The sequence below is a fragment of the Vidua chalybeata genome, chromosome 6, assembly GCF_026979565.1.
Source record: "Vidua chalybeata isolate OUT-0048 chromosome 6, bVidCha1 merged haplotype, whole genome shotgun sequence".
Lineage (NCBI taxonomy): Eukaryota > Metazoa > Chordata > Aves > Passeriformes > Viduidae > Vidua > Vidua chalybeata.
The window spans coordinates 10,519,454-10,535,407 of NC_071535.1; the positions used below are offsets into that span (position 1 = coordinate 10,519,454).

General features: G+C 38.6%; 1 long non-coding RNA gene across 1 annotated transcript; it reads right to left on the reverse strand.

Annotated features, from left to right (window-relative positions):
• Positions 1–14,420: 14,420 nt before the first annotated feature.
• Positions 14,421–15,547, reverse strand: LOC128789211 (uncharacterized). Its single transcript, XR_008431351.1, has 2 exons — positions 15,326–15,547; positions 14,421–14,572 (listed from the first exon to the last, which is right to left on the reverse strand). It is a non-coding gene; the product is annotated as an uncharacterized LOC128789211 (long non-coding RNA).
• Positions 15,548–15,954: the final 407 nt, after the last annotated feature.

Here is a 15,954-nt window from a genome sequence, read left to right on the forward strand (position 1 = left end):
ACTGAGAAATGAGGACCTCTTTTGCCATTTAAATAAAACAAACAGAGCATCTGAGAGATTGCATAAAATCAGAAAGCATCAAGAACAGACCTGTGTCCACACATCATGTGAACGTTAATACTTACATTACTGCCTGAGTATATTTAGCATAGCAAATCTGTAAAACAGTCTACCTATTCAAAGACCCTAGAAAGCAAAGAATTAAAACCTGCTCCTGAAAATGAAGTGTTAATTATGGTCATGAGTCTAGGAATACATTAAGGGATTCTTTCATAGCTTTCTCTCTCTCTGGAAAGTATTGCTTAATGTTGAAGTCCAACCATTAGAGGAAGCAAGAGGTGTGGTGAGGAAGGTGTTCTGGTACAGTACTGCACGTGATCCTGCTCTAATGCTACTGCAAAAGCACACAACCACCAGTGTCCTACACAGGGTACCCACAGCCTGCCCAGCTCCTCTGCCCACTTTTCCTGTCTATCCCTTTGCAATAGCATAGTGTAAGACATGCTGCTTTAAGTCTGCTTTACAACACCACAAAAGGGTTTTACACATTAGATACTTTCCAACCTTTTCGTGGCACATCTTCACCTGAAGAGAGCAGCTGAGCAAAGTCTAAGTGACAGCAGAGAAGGGCCTATGTAACATGGCCATTTGATTAATTTACCGGGGCTAAGCACAACTGACAGGTAGCTGAGAAAATAATTAATCCAGCTGAAGAGTAAATTACAGTACCTATTATCTTGGACAATCCATCTTCTAGGTCAGCATGCAAAGCATCAGCAGAGCAAGAGGAATAGTATCCCAGGTTAAGTTTTAAAATGTTTTTCAGTAATTTCCTAGCTAATCTTGTAGTCATACAAACGTAAGCGCTCTTAGAAAGGCTCAGCATATCCAGGAGAAAGCACAGTTGAGGAAGCAGAATGAAGAAATGAGGCTCTGTTCACTTCTCAAAGTATGTCCACAAACACCACAAAGGGAGTCAAATGCCTCACATTCCAAATACATAAAGCCTCTCATACACAGTTTTTGTGGTATCTTACCTTTCCTTGCTAAGCCCAGAACCACGCACTTGTAATGAAACATATTTACTAGTAGGTAATTTCTGCATCTGTAATCTTTGTACAGAATCCTCCATGCAAACTCAATGGATATGGAATTTTCTTTGATTTCTGATGCCATTATTTATAGAAACAAAAGACAAAATCATTGTGACTCAAAGCTGAGACCATTTCATGTTTTTACAACACCAGCTGAGCAAAGGTAGATGTGTTGAGTGAAGAATTCTCACTTCATTACCCCCTTGCCCAGGGGAAAGACTCTCTGATCGTCACCAAACTCAAAGAGAGCCCAAGGAATGCATCCTTGTAACTCAGCACACAGATCCAGTGATTTTGTCTTATTCTAAACCAACAAACCAACACAAACACACCAAAGGAAAAAAAAAAAACCCAACATATTCTATGAACTGAAAAGCTACTATAAATTCTGATCTAACATTTGAATTAATTTTAGGCTATTCCTTGTCTGCTCTTCAAAGACTGCAGAGACTTATGTCTTGACAGAACAATATATGAAAGAACCGAAAAGTCTGCTGAACTGAAAGTGACTCACACTTCTCATTAATGAGGAAATTCAGATTATTTCAGGCCTTAGCTAGAGTTTCACCAGCAAGCATAAAATCCCAGCAGGTAATAATGACACTGAAGAGGCAAATCAAGATCGTAACCAGCACAAAAGAAATGAAATTGATGTTGAGAACATGATTCAGACAAGGAGGTTCACAGAAGTGCCATGAATGAGAGGAAAGCAGCTTACAAAAGTAAGCTAGATTTAAAGACTGAGTGCTGCTGTACATCAGTGGCTGGACATGGGGAAATGCATTCATGAGCTTAGGACCTGACACTTTCCTGTGGTTGTAAGAGAAAAGATTAGCAAGAGATGGAAAAAAGTGTAACTCCTTAAGTATTCAGACTGCTGAAACTTAGCTACCTAGGCTCTTGCTTCCTATGTGTGACTGGAAAAGCTTCATTTGGCACTTGCAGTTTAGGAATCTGTAAATGTTTCAGTTCCTTGATTTATAGACATAAATACCTCTTTTTCTAATACCTCTGCAGCTGCATATTTTTTTTAAATCATATTCAAGACCTCCACTGTTCTGGCAATTCTTGAAGTCAAAAGCCAACTTCGAGCATGTTGATTTGTAGGACCAACACAGGAACATTACTTTCCTTAAAATTACAGAAAAAACACGGCATGACCTGCTTCTAACCCACAAAAGAAATACAGAAAAAGAGGCACTAAAAGAGATGCTGACAGGAGAATTGTCAAGTCAAGAGAGCACAAAGTTTCCAAACTTGCAAGTCACAGTCCACAACTACTGAATGTCTGCTTCCCCATTAAGTTTCTTCTGAACAAAAAGAAGCTAAAGATGATTGGAAATGCGAAGTCTTCCAAAAGCATGATTTCTTCAAGGAAACTGAATAATTAGTCACAAGGAGGCAGGCAGGGGTGACAGGAGAATATTCAAGACTTAACACAGACAGCACTGAATCCCAAATGAGCAGCAGGTGAGAGTTTCAGAGATCCAAAACTGCTCCAGGCTGGACTGTCAGCTGTCAAGAGAGATTTCACACCAAAATAAAGTGCACAGGGTGCCACAGGACTCCACTTTTGGAACTGACATCTTGGCTATCTTGTCACAGAAAACAAGCAGAAAGCACACTGACAAATAAAACATACTATGTGACATGCTTAACAGATTAGTCTGCCTTGGGTTTTGTATTTATCTTATGAAGAAGGATGTCAGACCAGAAAAGCTAAACAAGCTCAGCAATAGAGCAGCCAGATTGGTGAGGAATTCTCTTCCACAATACTCTGAATGCCAGCATTTTCTTGTGCACCAAAACTAGGAAGCCACTCATGAAGTACAGTCATAAAATACAACAGAGCATTGAGCCTGCAAGATCACCATAACCTTATTTCAATGAACAAGCTGCATTTAACAAGGGGATGGGGAAAAGTGATGTCTGTTTGTCTGCACAGAGCTTTGCCCTAGTGCATATTAGTTACATGCTCCTACACCTGCATGTGGGATCAGAGGTGAACACAAGCACAGAAAATACAAACATTTCAGCTGCCACCCCTTTGGAAACAGCATTCTGTTATGATTTCCATGCCACTACAGAGTGTCAGCTGCAATGGCTTCTCTTCCTTTGCAGGAACCTTTAACAGCAGGACTCAGATTATTCCCCCATAATCATGTTTCAAACTGCCAACAAGAAGCAATTTTGAAGTCACACCTCAGTAAGGTACTCTGCACTTATGGCAGTGAAGCTAACATACTTCCAGAGAGAGCAGGGAGAGAAGCCTAGCTAGGGCATCCAAGATGGGCTAGTTCTAGTGGGGGTCTCTGATTCCTAAAGGCATGGCAAGGTGCCATCCAGCCAAAGACACTGGTTCTAGTTCAGCAAGCTAAATCTTAATGCCTTATTAATCACCAGCTAGCTCTTATACTCCAGTTTCTTATCAGTGGGAAAAGATAATCATAATCAAAGTATATGACTTTGAGATGTCTTTTAAAACTGTTAAACCTTGGATAATCACTTTTCAGGACAGATAAGCACATAAGAAAAAGAGGCACAGTCACCAAGGTTGGTTCTGTCCACTGTTGTTTTCTTTCAGCCACCTCTCCTGCAGCCAGCCTATGCTAATATTCACACTTGAATGGACATTGTTGTGGCCATCAGACAGGTGACACTGTGACACTGCTTGCTCCAGTCTGGTCACTACTCTTGTTCAATAGAAATGATATTCAAGCAACTGAGGCTGAACCCCAGCTGGTCCTTCAAGCTGCATATACTGCAGTGAAGGTCAGAACAATTTGTTGGTGATTAACTAATACTAATATCAGTACAGGAACCTAGAAACTGGAAGCAAAAGTGAGTTTACCCACGGAGTTGTTCCGAGAATTAGGAAGCACGGGAATTCCCAAACAAAAGACATTTTGCTCTTTCCTTATTCAAGCAAGCGTGTTGTTCTCACTGCATGAAGAGCAAACATCCTAAAAATCTGTATTTGTGTTCTGTATTACCACATATCTTTATGATTTGTTCTTTGGGAATAAAGCCAGTTTGTGACATAAAAATACAATAAAGCTTCTATAAAAATTCAAAATAAATTTGCATCCTAAAGAAAACAGAAAAAAATGAACTCATATATAAATCTAAAACACTCCTAAAAATTTGACTGTATTAGGTACCATGGGATTTGGAACTGTCCTGGTTCAGGGCAAGTTTGGGGAAAGATTCCCCCCCCCCCACAAAAGGGTTCCTTTAGGAAAGCAGATTCAATTGGCCCCTCCCCCCAGCCGGTTCGGGAAAAATAAACAGGGCAGACGATTGGGGATAAAGGCATCATACAGCCACCCTAGGACAGGAACCTAGAAAGCTCTGCATGAAGACAGTTTCTGTATACTGACAATAGGAAGTAAATAAGCTTTTGCCACAGCTTTAAAATTCAAAAAGGGCAAAAAGCTGTTAGAAATAAATGTTTTCATTCCAGTACCTTAGAAGAGAATAATGCATGACACTGTTTAATTTGGTTATTACTACAGGACAGCAAAGCTTTTTGATCAAATTACAATTTGCACTGAGGACAAGAATTCCTCAAACAGAACAGCACTGCGTGCACAATATCCAAATTAAGTTCTGAAAGAGAAACCTAAAGTGGGACAGGGAGTTTAAGATCAGAGCAGAAAAGTAACCTTTGCTCTTAAAAAAAAAAAAATTGTATCTAAAACGTGTAAAAGCACACAAACTTCAGCATCTCATCCTAACTAGGTCATTTTTTTGGGTAGCCTGGAGTATAATTTTTCAGTCTAGCTTTTAATAAGAAAAGGGATTGTGATTGTGCTGTCTGTCCTCTCAGCCCCCCAAAACCACATCAGAACCAAGTGGACAGCATTTCCATGAAAATCAACAGCTATGAGGGGAACAGAAAGAGAAACCAGTGTTTCTCACTAGTGTCCCAGTGAGCAAGAGGCTATAAAAGTGCACCCCCACGGTCTATCAGTCAGCCAGTGCAGAGACACATACAAACCTGCCAAGAACACCTGCTCCCTCTTGTCCCACCAAGCTTCATGGCCTCAGTTATCTCCTATACCATAAAAGCAGGGGTGGGTTGGAGATTTAGGGGGTTTTGTTGTTTTATTGCTTTTTTTTGGGTTAGGTTTTGTTTGGGTTTTTTTTTTTTTTTTTTTGAGGAGGGAGGAGTAGGGGTAAAAAAAGGGATGTAGACCACAGACAGGAAAACAAACTTCATCAGTTTCACTGCTCTTCACAGAATTTTCTTCCATACTCCACAGGATATCGTCAAAAAGCCAGAGAACCAGGTACCAGGAGAGGGATTTCCAGATTTTCAGTCCTTCCAGCTCACTTGCTTTCTATCATCAAGAATTATTGCTTCAAGTTAGCACACAGAAACCTTTATCTTAAAATTAAATTATTAAAACAATCTGAACTTTTCCTCTGTCTTATATTTCATCATTTCATAGCTTCTAATAAATCCCTAGAACATACCAAAAAGAAGGTCCATCTTTCTTTCACCATTTCCAGACAAGTCTTCTGCGTTGGTTCTGCTTCTGAGTGCTATTATAATATGCAACCTATATTGGCATACTCTAATGTCTTGTTAAAACAGTAATGCAAGCTGAAAGCAGTATATTGGTGACAACATATTATCAGTTTACTCAGGGCACACATGTCAAAAATATTAAAATAAGGCTGCCACAGAAATCTTTACTCTGGAGCTCTCAAGCATGAAGGGGTCCTACTGCAGAGTATCGTTCTCACAACATCCACCACACCTCAGCCTGGCCTTCTGGCAAAACCCTACTGCTGAGTCTGAATAAGAGATAAATAAAATGCAAATGGTTTGAATCACTCCAAGACTCAGGCCATGACTGAGGCAGCACTGGAGTGGCAGGTTTGAAAGCAAAAAAATCATCCATCAAATTTGTTTTGTGTGAGGTCAGAGGTCTTGGCACGTCCACTCCTGTTGTTTGCACAGGGGAACTGCTGATTTATTTATTCTTACCTCCATGCATTTTCATGCTGGAAGTGCTATTTACTATTTCTCCAGAGCATATATATATAGGACCAACTAACCAGAGGTTTAGGTATTTCCAGGACATGCTCTGAGAGAATATTCTGAGGAGAGTAAGGAAGGGTTGCTAAGTGACCAACACTGATACAACTTCATACAGTGAGAAATATGAGACCACTCCTCACCTTCTTTTATATTTACACTCAAATACTAAATCTAATTCCTGTACAGGAATGAAAGCACCATTGATATTTAAAACTTTTTTTTTTCTCAGTACTAAAACAAATAGGCTATTTTAACTACTTTAAACTTTGCCCTATGATTTCATAAGCATGCACCCTCCTTGCTGTGAAGAAGACCTGGAGATCACACATGTAATAGAACAGCCCAACAGGAAAAATCAGATATAAGAAAGTAGGCCAAACATTTGAAAACACACAGAAGATGTGCACTGAGTATTCTCCACACAGGAAGCTTCTACCACTTGTAAGCTCTCCACAGCCACTCATCACTGCAGTATCCCAGCTGCTGAGCTTGGAAGGCACCTCTGGAGGTCATCCAGCCCAACCTCCTGTTCAGAAGAGACCATCTTCAAAGTCAGGTCAGGCTGTCCACTGCTGAGTTTTCAAAACTCCCTGGGTGAAGAAAGTGCAACCTATCCCAGCACTTAACATCCCCCCTGTCAGGAGTTTTTATTGTAGCAATTATGATCTGATATTCTTAGGTAGTAAAAAGGCCTGTTCTGATACTTGAACTGCTGTGATCTCAAGCAATTAAACCATATTTCACCACAATCTCCATAGGCTCTAGCCTGTAGAAATTATTGAACAAATAGGAAAACTATTTTTGGTTTGGAAGGTACAAACTATTCCTTCTTTTCCTATCTGACCTAGAAATCAGAAGCATACTCAAAATATGCTATCATGATATTCTTGCAAAAGAACAACCATGTGTGTCATTTGAATCACAAACATTGTGTATTTCCCATGTTCTAGCTTGCAAGATGACTGAAGAGCTGAAAATAAAAGGTAAGTTATGTTTTACATTGTTTTATTCTTTTAACTTATCTATTTCCTTGGCTGTATTTCTTTCAAAAACAAGTCTACACACCCATGTGAAGTGTCTTAGAGGACTAAACAAACCAGCATCCCTGTACAAGGGATCTCAATTTAACAAGTCTGCTGGACTATGCTGTCATGAAAGGAGTTCTAACATATACTCCCTCCTGCTTAGTGTAAAAACTCTTAGATTCTAAATAAAGGACAGATTTGTTAAGTAATTACATCAGCACTAAGAGGTTAGATTAGTAATATTTATAAGTAATAACATAGTATTTACATAGTTCAGAATGCCCAAGAAGCCAGGGACCGACACTTTTAGTAACTATCCAATAATATGCTGAATATGATTAACATTTAGTCGAACACGTATTTCACCGGATGAGAGAAAAGAAAAAATCACAACTTTTAAAGGGCTTAAATTTTATCTACTAAAAAAAGACAGCAGAAAAGGTAAGTCAGTGCAATTAAGGAAAGCTGATTTTTATGTGACACTATGTTCAACTCTTACTTTTTGAAAGTTTACAGCATTCCTTTGAATCGTGACACATGGGTTGGCAAAACAGCTTTAAGATTCAGCCTGAGGCAGCAGTAAAAATAAAGTGTTTGTATTTTGACTTACACTTGCTATCTACAGCTCTCAGTAATTACTTCCTAATCTCACTGGGCTACCAAAATACAGTATAAAGTCATCTGAAGTGCAAGAAATCAAAAGCCTCTTTTAGAAATCAAAAGACCTCTTAAGCTTTGAAAGCCTGGGTCACAAGACAACAGATAAAGAAATGCTGTTCAAGCTTACAATGAGTACTCTTCTGCATTTCCAATTCCAATTCAGGTTCCTGTACATTTCCTCTTTTCTCTCATGCACCCCTAGACAAAGCTATTGCATTTCACCTATGAAGTTAACCCCCAGCTGTGATCAGTTTTTCTATAGCAGGCTTTTAGTAGAAGCAGATAAAGAACAGGAAAGATCAAAAGATAATCAGTGATCAGAGAACAAAGTATACTTTAATCTCTTCCTCTGCTGTTTAGGGGAAGTCCATAATTGAGATATATATGACAGTCTTATGTGAGGGAAGTGGCTGAACACTGAATTTTTGATTTTTTTAAACTTCTGGCTCTGTTTACAAAGGAAACGTTTTATCTTCTGCAAAAGAAATACACTCAGATAAAATATTCCCAGAAATGCCATGAAAATCATCATTTGAAATTAAAGGTAGTTTCCTCTTTCAAAATGGTTTTATATGTGCTTTGAAGAGAGAACTAGGAAAAACCAGCTTTTATTTGCATTCAGAGTATTGTTTTTGTGGAAAGCAATTTCCATCAATCCAGATTTCCTCCAATTCCTGTCTTATTGCAGGTCTAATGCTTCCTTTACTTTTGCTGCACAGCACACAAGTCTTTGGTTCACATGATACAAGTGTCAAACCACAGACACCCAAAAGCCCAACTGCTCACTATGATTCCCACTTCTGCCTGCTGTGACCGGGCAATGACAAACCCCAGCGAGGATCAACAAGGGCAAAGGCAAACAGCATGTCCCAATCATTCTGACCCTGGCATACAGTCCTAGAAAATGATGTCTCATCCTCTAGTGACCTTAGTCTAGTCCCCTTTTCCTCCCAAGGTGTGCCTTCAAGAAAAATCTGCTGCATGAATAATCAGTAACAACTTGCTTATAGCAACTTAAGACAACAAAGTCTCTTCATCTCTGAAATCACCAAGGATTTCAAAATCCTTGGAATCAAAAAACTGCAGTATTTTTGTCAACCTTTTCTTTGTTCTTAAAACAAGACCTATCAATCAATGTTATTCTGTTAATCAAAGAGATCCTCAGCTTCATATCTAACAAAATTTCAAGTCTATCAGAACAGCAGAAGATATTCCCCAAATCAGAGTCTACCTATCTACACTGCTGTCTGCCAAGTGCATGAAGAATATTTCTGTATTGCCAGTTCCTGACAGAGTGCATCTGTGCTGTCTCTTAATGAATCCAGCCTTGTAATCTCAGCAGAGGTAAAAAGTAAGACAGGTAGTACCTTATCTTCTACAATTAGAAGAAAGTATGTGAAGGCAAAGGTGTCAGAGACCAGTAAATAAAAAGAAAAAAAAACCCAAAGCACTTCAAGAAGCTTATTATAAATAATTAGTATAAAACTGCCTTCTCAAGAATACCTAAAAAATGCAACTTAATTAATTTTAAAATGCAGCTCATCTTTAACAAAAACAGTTCTCCTAGGAAATTCGGAACACAGCAGAGTTTACAGGAATCTGGTAAATGAAACAGAATGCAGCTCCAAGTATGGCTTGGCACTTTCTGAACTCAACACTGAAATGAAGTGCTGTACAACTAGAACTGACCATACCAGAAAACTAAAGCCACAATATCTCACTTCCACATGAAGTTCTTTCCACTCTAACTAAAGTAAGTTTTCTAAGCCTATACCCAAAACTCAAAAAAATCTATCTAACCTGTCTTTCATGGATATTAATTCATGCTCATAGAACATCTCCTGCTCTTCCATTTTATCCAGTAAACATGGCATACTATGAACGCAGGTAAGAAAGAAATACTTTTTTACTGCCCTAAATACTAATAAAACTCTAGAAATTAACACAGCATGTGACATCATCAGAATATTTTACTGAACACTAAACTGCATGGAAGACATTTATTCATTCACAGAATTCAACCTCTCACTAATCCCGTATAAAATTTCCCACCATTCTAGATGATGTCTTCAGCTTTGTCTGAATCCATTGCTTCTTAATCAGGAAGGAAAAAGAAAAAAGAGAGTAACAGTAACTCTCTTTTCATTTGCCTATATTTTATTATTTGTCAGAATGTGAGGGGAAAAAAAACATCGCCCACTTATTTAATGATGTGATAATAACAGGTTTAACTTCAGTGATTTCAATGTCTACACTGTACCCTTCACTGTTTAGACTGTATTGACCAGCATCTTAGGATTTGGGAAAAAAGTGGGAATTTTGTTAAGATTTTTATATTAGATGGAAAAAAAAAACCCCAACCAAACCACATTTGCAAACAGAGTCTAGAAGAAAAAAAAATACATTAAAAAAATTAAAACCCTCTAAACCCCTTGTGCTAGAATTTCTAGTTATACTAGAAATTTCAGTTTCTACAGCTCTAGTAAAAAAGTATTACTGAAGTTGAGTTTTCAGGAGAAAGTCACAGACCCTTTACCCAGACTAGTCATAGTATTCATAATCCCAACTTCACATTCACTGCTATATGAAGCATTTCTTACCTTTATTAAGGTGTTCATGGAGAAAGTTGTGTTTTCCCTAACTGAAAATTTAGATTCACAAAACATGTTTCCCAGCAATGTAAGAAAGGAAGGAGCATGTTGCTTCCTCATGTAGTAAACACAGACTTTAGGAATGTGCTACTGGAAGTCAAGTCCACATAAGACACAAATGCCTGCTGGTGCATGACAGTGTTCATTATTCCAACTGTAAAGTGTCATTAAAAGACTCTTTTACCTGGATCCTGCACGCAATTTCCTTGTTTCTCTCACAGTTTCTCCTAGCTTCTATCTCTTCTTTTTGATTATTTTGCCAGGTAACAAACTATGGTATTATTTTGTCTTGCCAACCTTAAATGTTTTATTTGCCGCCTGCAGGTTTACACCAACTGCAGTTCTGGAGGTATCAGATCAATAGATATCATTGACATCTTGAGAACAAGCCACCTCTACAGCCCTGGGTCAGACAGGACACTACTAAGGACCTAAAAATCTCAGATCCCTTTGAGGGTTTCTCTTGTACTGGATTAAGAGAATTAACAAAAATCAATGAGGATGTTATCCTTCTAAAACATACCTAGTGTGGAGGTTGTAAAAGTAATTTATAAATTTTTCTGACTGAATTTCACATCACTACCCAGAACCAAGTGTTTATCACTGTTACACAGCCAAAAAAGTTTAACACAAGCGATAGCAACCTTTCAAAGAAACTTCTATATAAAATTGTACAGTACTGCTGCTGCTTCAGAAATACATTAAAACTGGTGCATTCCACACCTTCCACAAGGCCTTAAAGAGATGTGTCTTCAGATTTGGAATATGAAGTTGACAGTTTTAGTTGAAAATTCTTTTTGCATGCTTATTGCCTTAGGGCTTCTTTAGTTAATATTAATGAAATCATGTTCACTTCTACCAAATAAATACTTAATAAAGCAACTCTGTTTAATGCATTAATGGCAATCTAACCTTTAAACATGCATTTTTGTTTTTCAAAATTCAAACCTGAAAGCCTCCAGGTGTTACTCTAGAAAGTAAATGAAAATACTCAGACTTCTTGGAAAATTTATGCTCATAAAGAATTATCTGCTTGTTATAAAGATTCACATTGGCACAGTCTAGATATGCAGAATGAAAATAATAATTTACAACTGGAGCAAATGCCAGATTTAAAAGTATGCAGAGGACACTCACTTATAGAGTAAGGGGCTTAGGTCCTAAGATCAGAGCTTATAGGATCTTGCACTGCTAATGACACTTCAGAGGAAAGAGTGCTGATTCCCACTTCTTGCAAATAACTTGTATCTAGGCAATGAAGCTTCCAATATTAAGGCAGTGGTTTGGATTTTTTTCCCACCAATTCTACAGAATTGCTACATGATTTTAAGACTTCATCACTTTGTTTCTTCCTAAACAAATAAGCAAAACATTTCCTACCTTTTATAGCATTCCCTGGCCTGAAGTGTTCTACATCAGTAGGAAGGATTATTTTTGGACTCTTCTAGCGAGATTTGTCACCACTCTAAACCATTCTAGAAGTCTGGATAAAAAGAAATAACTTGCCTACACTTCTTGAGTTTCATAAGAGATTCTTTTTCTTAACGTGATACTTTCCAACTAAACCGTACACCGATGCTTTATTATCGTAGGAAGCAATTTCAGGACCTGAAAACACCAGGTGTAATATTAAAGACAAACCTACATCTCTCTATATAAGGAGAACTACCACCTTAACATTAGAAATGCTTCTGAGAAGAATCTTTTCTTCAACCCGCTTCACACACTCTTTTGGAAATTCTTTTATTGAAGCTGCCTGTAGAAGATCCCAAAGGAGTGTCAAACTTAATCCAATTCAGAATATATATAAATGCACTTCCTGCAATATAGCATAAAGTCACAAAATACATTAAAAATGTTGTACTGTTGATCCATCAAGCCAGGCTCAAATCAGTTCCTGGAACTCTTTTCCATCATTATACAGCATCTACAATACACTAGTGGATAGGCAAGAGGAAAAAAAAATAGGTGGGGGAAAAGGCAGCTCCAAAGATTCTGTTAAGTATCATTCCTATTTCCTCTATACATCTGCTGAATCTACAAGCAATTATTTTGAGGCCAAGAGCAGCAAATTCTTAGTGTTATCTCAGTGAGTTCTACAGGTTAGACAAGCATCATAATGTCAAAAGGTGGGTTATGTTTCTCTTGGGACTTTTAAAAACAATTTTCCATTTTTCAAGACAGTTATTCAGGGGAAAAAAAAGAAAATCATTAAACTAGGTATACGTAAACTCACACTGCATTTTTATCTTTATATGGTCTTACTACTTTGCTAATTTATTCTCCGGGGCATTGACTGCACCAGAGTTATACTTATTCACTGACAGCTGTGCTGGTGGTAGCTGTGATTAGTTACAGTGAAGGCTATTCCACTTTGGAACAAGGATGGGTTTTGTTATCAATCCAAACAGCCTGTGTGTCTCGGTGAAATAAGGGACTTCATCAGTGCACTGACACAAGACAGAGGGCTGGAAACAGCTGTAATTAAGGCAAACCCACAGTATATTAAGTTCAGCTGAGAGAGGACAATCCTAAGTTTCTCTCGCAAGAAAATTTTACATCTTTAATGATACGTCATCACCCAGGTTTTTAAAACCATCTCCAGATAATTTTACTTTAAAAGTAGCCTAAGCTGAACGTAATAGGAACATAAGAGATCATCTCTCTTATTACAAACTTTTTGTACTCATACACTTTCCTTTATATAGCCCCATTTTTCTCTCATCTGCTCAGTTTTGACCAGTAATTTCAATCAAGCCCTCCACTACACTCCATTCAAGGTTTACTTTGATGCACTACACAAAAATCAACAACACAGATGCCAGGAGAATATATTGTAAAAATCTATTTTTCATCATATCAGCAGTACAATGATGAATTGCTGAAAGGATTGCACATGAAAATTCAGACCAAGTTCATCAAAATAACTGCTCATTCTCACAAAAGACTGTATTACATTTTTGACATAGAGGAGGAAGTATTATGTGCATGACTAGAATTAAAACCAAAGGAAAACAGATTTTCAAGCACCTACTTCATGGCAGTAGTAAGACTGCTCAGGTAAAATGTTCTCTTCTACCCAAATATTCATGCTTTAGGAGAAAAAAGAAAATTAAAAAGAATCATAATATCCTTAATAAATGTAACAGCAATTTGTCTCCTAACAAGTACCTAGCAAGGTTATGAAGTTTGGATTGAGTACAGCCCAGTTCAGCCATGCACTCAAACACAAGGCAAAAGAAACCTTTGAGAGAAAGTATATCAAACTGTAATTCCAAATAAATCTCCTTCAGAGTTTATCCAATGCTGTCAATTTTTCATGTTTGACAAATGTGAGAATTTTCCCAGCAGACAAAAAAACCTTACATTAAAAACAAAAGGAAGGGTTTTACCTTTTATCAGAGCCACAGAAAGCAGTGGCAGTGGCACTGAAGAACAAGCCACACGTGAATACAGTTTCAGGTAACACACAAGTTACAAGCATTAGAAGTTTAAAGGTGAGTGTCCAAAATTGCAGCAACACAATTCCACCAAATGTATGTATTTTCTTAGGCTCTAACCTTTAGAAAAGGTTCACCTTAGAAACAGGTTACAGGACCCTTTCCCATTTAAATACCTCTTCAGTACCACAGATGCTGCCAGAATGGCATAAAGGTTGAAATCTTTTACAGTTCTTGCCCAGCCTGTGTTCTTACTGCTTTTTCTAACCTCTTCCCTAATTACCTGCTAACATAAACTGTCCATCAGTCTGAAAGCTATATGTTCCTACTCATGGAACAATTCTCCTTCACAGACAACAGAAGAGACTAAAATATTAAAAACTGAGTTGTTAGCTTAAACAAAAGCTCTTGATTTCCAAAGTCCATGCAGCAGCTTTCTTGATCAAATCTGTATGCCTCTCTTCTTCCCACACCTCCCCCAAATCTGGAAGACTCTCTGATTGCTTACATTTCCTTCGTTTTATTTGAATCTCATTTGATCCGCAGCTTGAGGAGAAAGAAGAACAGGCTTTCTCAATGCTCTGATAGGGTTCTCTTTACTCCTGCCAATAAAGGGAGCTTTGCTACAGTCTGCCTGGTTTCTTTCTTTGCCCTGAAGAAAGAAAAAGTTTGAGTTACATTACCTTCATTCAAAAACACTGTTAACAGGCTTCTCAGAATCTATCCAGTTACTTCTTTAGTTTCATTAGCCCATCAAACTAATTCTTAATGATGAATTTTAAAAACAACCTAAACATAAGATAAATAACAAAGAACAGTGCACAAAACATATCAACATGATTTTTAAACTATTGTTTTCTTCTCCTCCACTACTGCCCACAAAGGACTCAACAAAACAGCATTAAAGAAGGACACACAGTTAAAATCACAGCTATAATTTCTTGCTTTCATGCACACAAAAACTTCTCCAACCCAGATACACTGCGGGTCATTACAGACCATACAAAATCTTCAAAGCAGTGCCATTTTCTTGGAAAGTCTGATAAATTCCATTTGAAAACACCAGCTCAATACTGGGAAAGCATTTAAGCGTTCTGCAGAGCATTTCTTAATAAACCACCCCATGACAATATTCTAAGAGGTTATTGAAAGTAAGCAACTTAGTTTGGGGAAGTTTCTTTGATTCTGGAATTTTTACAAGCACAGAGAAAAAGAAGAAAATGGTCCAAAAGCATAATTAATACAAATCTTCATCGATATCTATGTGCATTCTTAAATGTGGCAGTAAAGTTCAACAAATGCTACCACAATGCCCAGGTCACCATCACACGAAGTCTGACGTCCCCACAGCCTCTCTCACCCTTGCCAAGGCCAAATTTTTGCGAGCACACAGCAGCAACCTCACCTGGGCAGGTACAATACAGAGCCAAAGCACATTCCACAGGAATCTCAGCCACTCAGCTCTCATCAGTGGACTCTGCACCCACCTAGCCCAGAGGCCAGGAGCTGCTCCGTGGTGCCAGGGCAGCGACGCTGCCGGGCGGCACCGGGCAGGCCGGCAGCCAGGGCCCGGCCCGGCCGCGCGCTCCCCGCTGCCGTCCTGCGCTCACGGCTCGGCCTCAGCAGGCACACGGCCGCCTACGGAAGGTCACGGTGCCACAGAAATGCTCACCTGAGCCTACACGCGCCGGGCTTTCGCTCCCCTCGCCACAGCTCAAGTGTGCGACTTTGTAACACGAGACCAAGATAGCGCTTAGCCACAAAGGAGGAATGCCACAAACTTGCACGGCTATAAAATGGGGTTTTGTGGCTTTCTGATTTTTTTTTTTTTTTTTTTTTTTTTGCTCTTAGTCATGTGCTACAATTCACCTTTGGTCCTCAGGAAGTGGAAAGGAAAGGCCACTGCTGCTAGCAAAGTAGCAGCAATGCCACTTTGGACCATAATCATAGCAAGTAATGTGCTAAAGAGTGGTTACAGACTCTGGCAAAACACACACAGGTCAATGAAAGCCCAGTCTGGCTCATTCTAGAAAC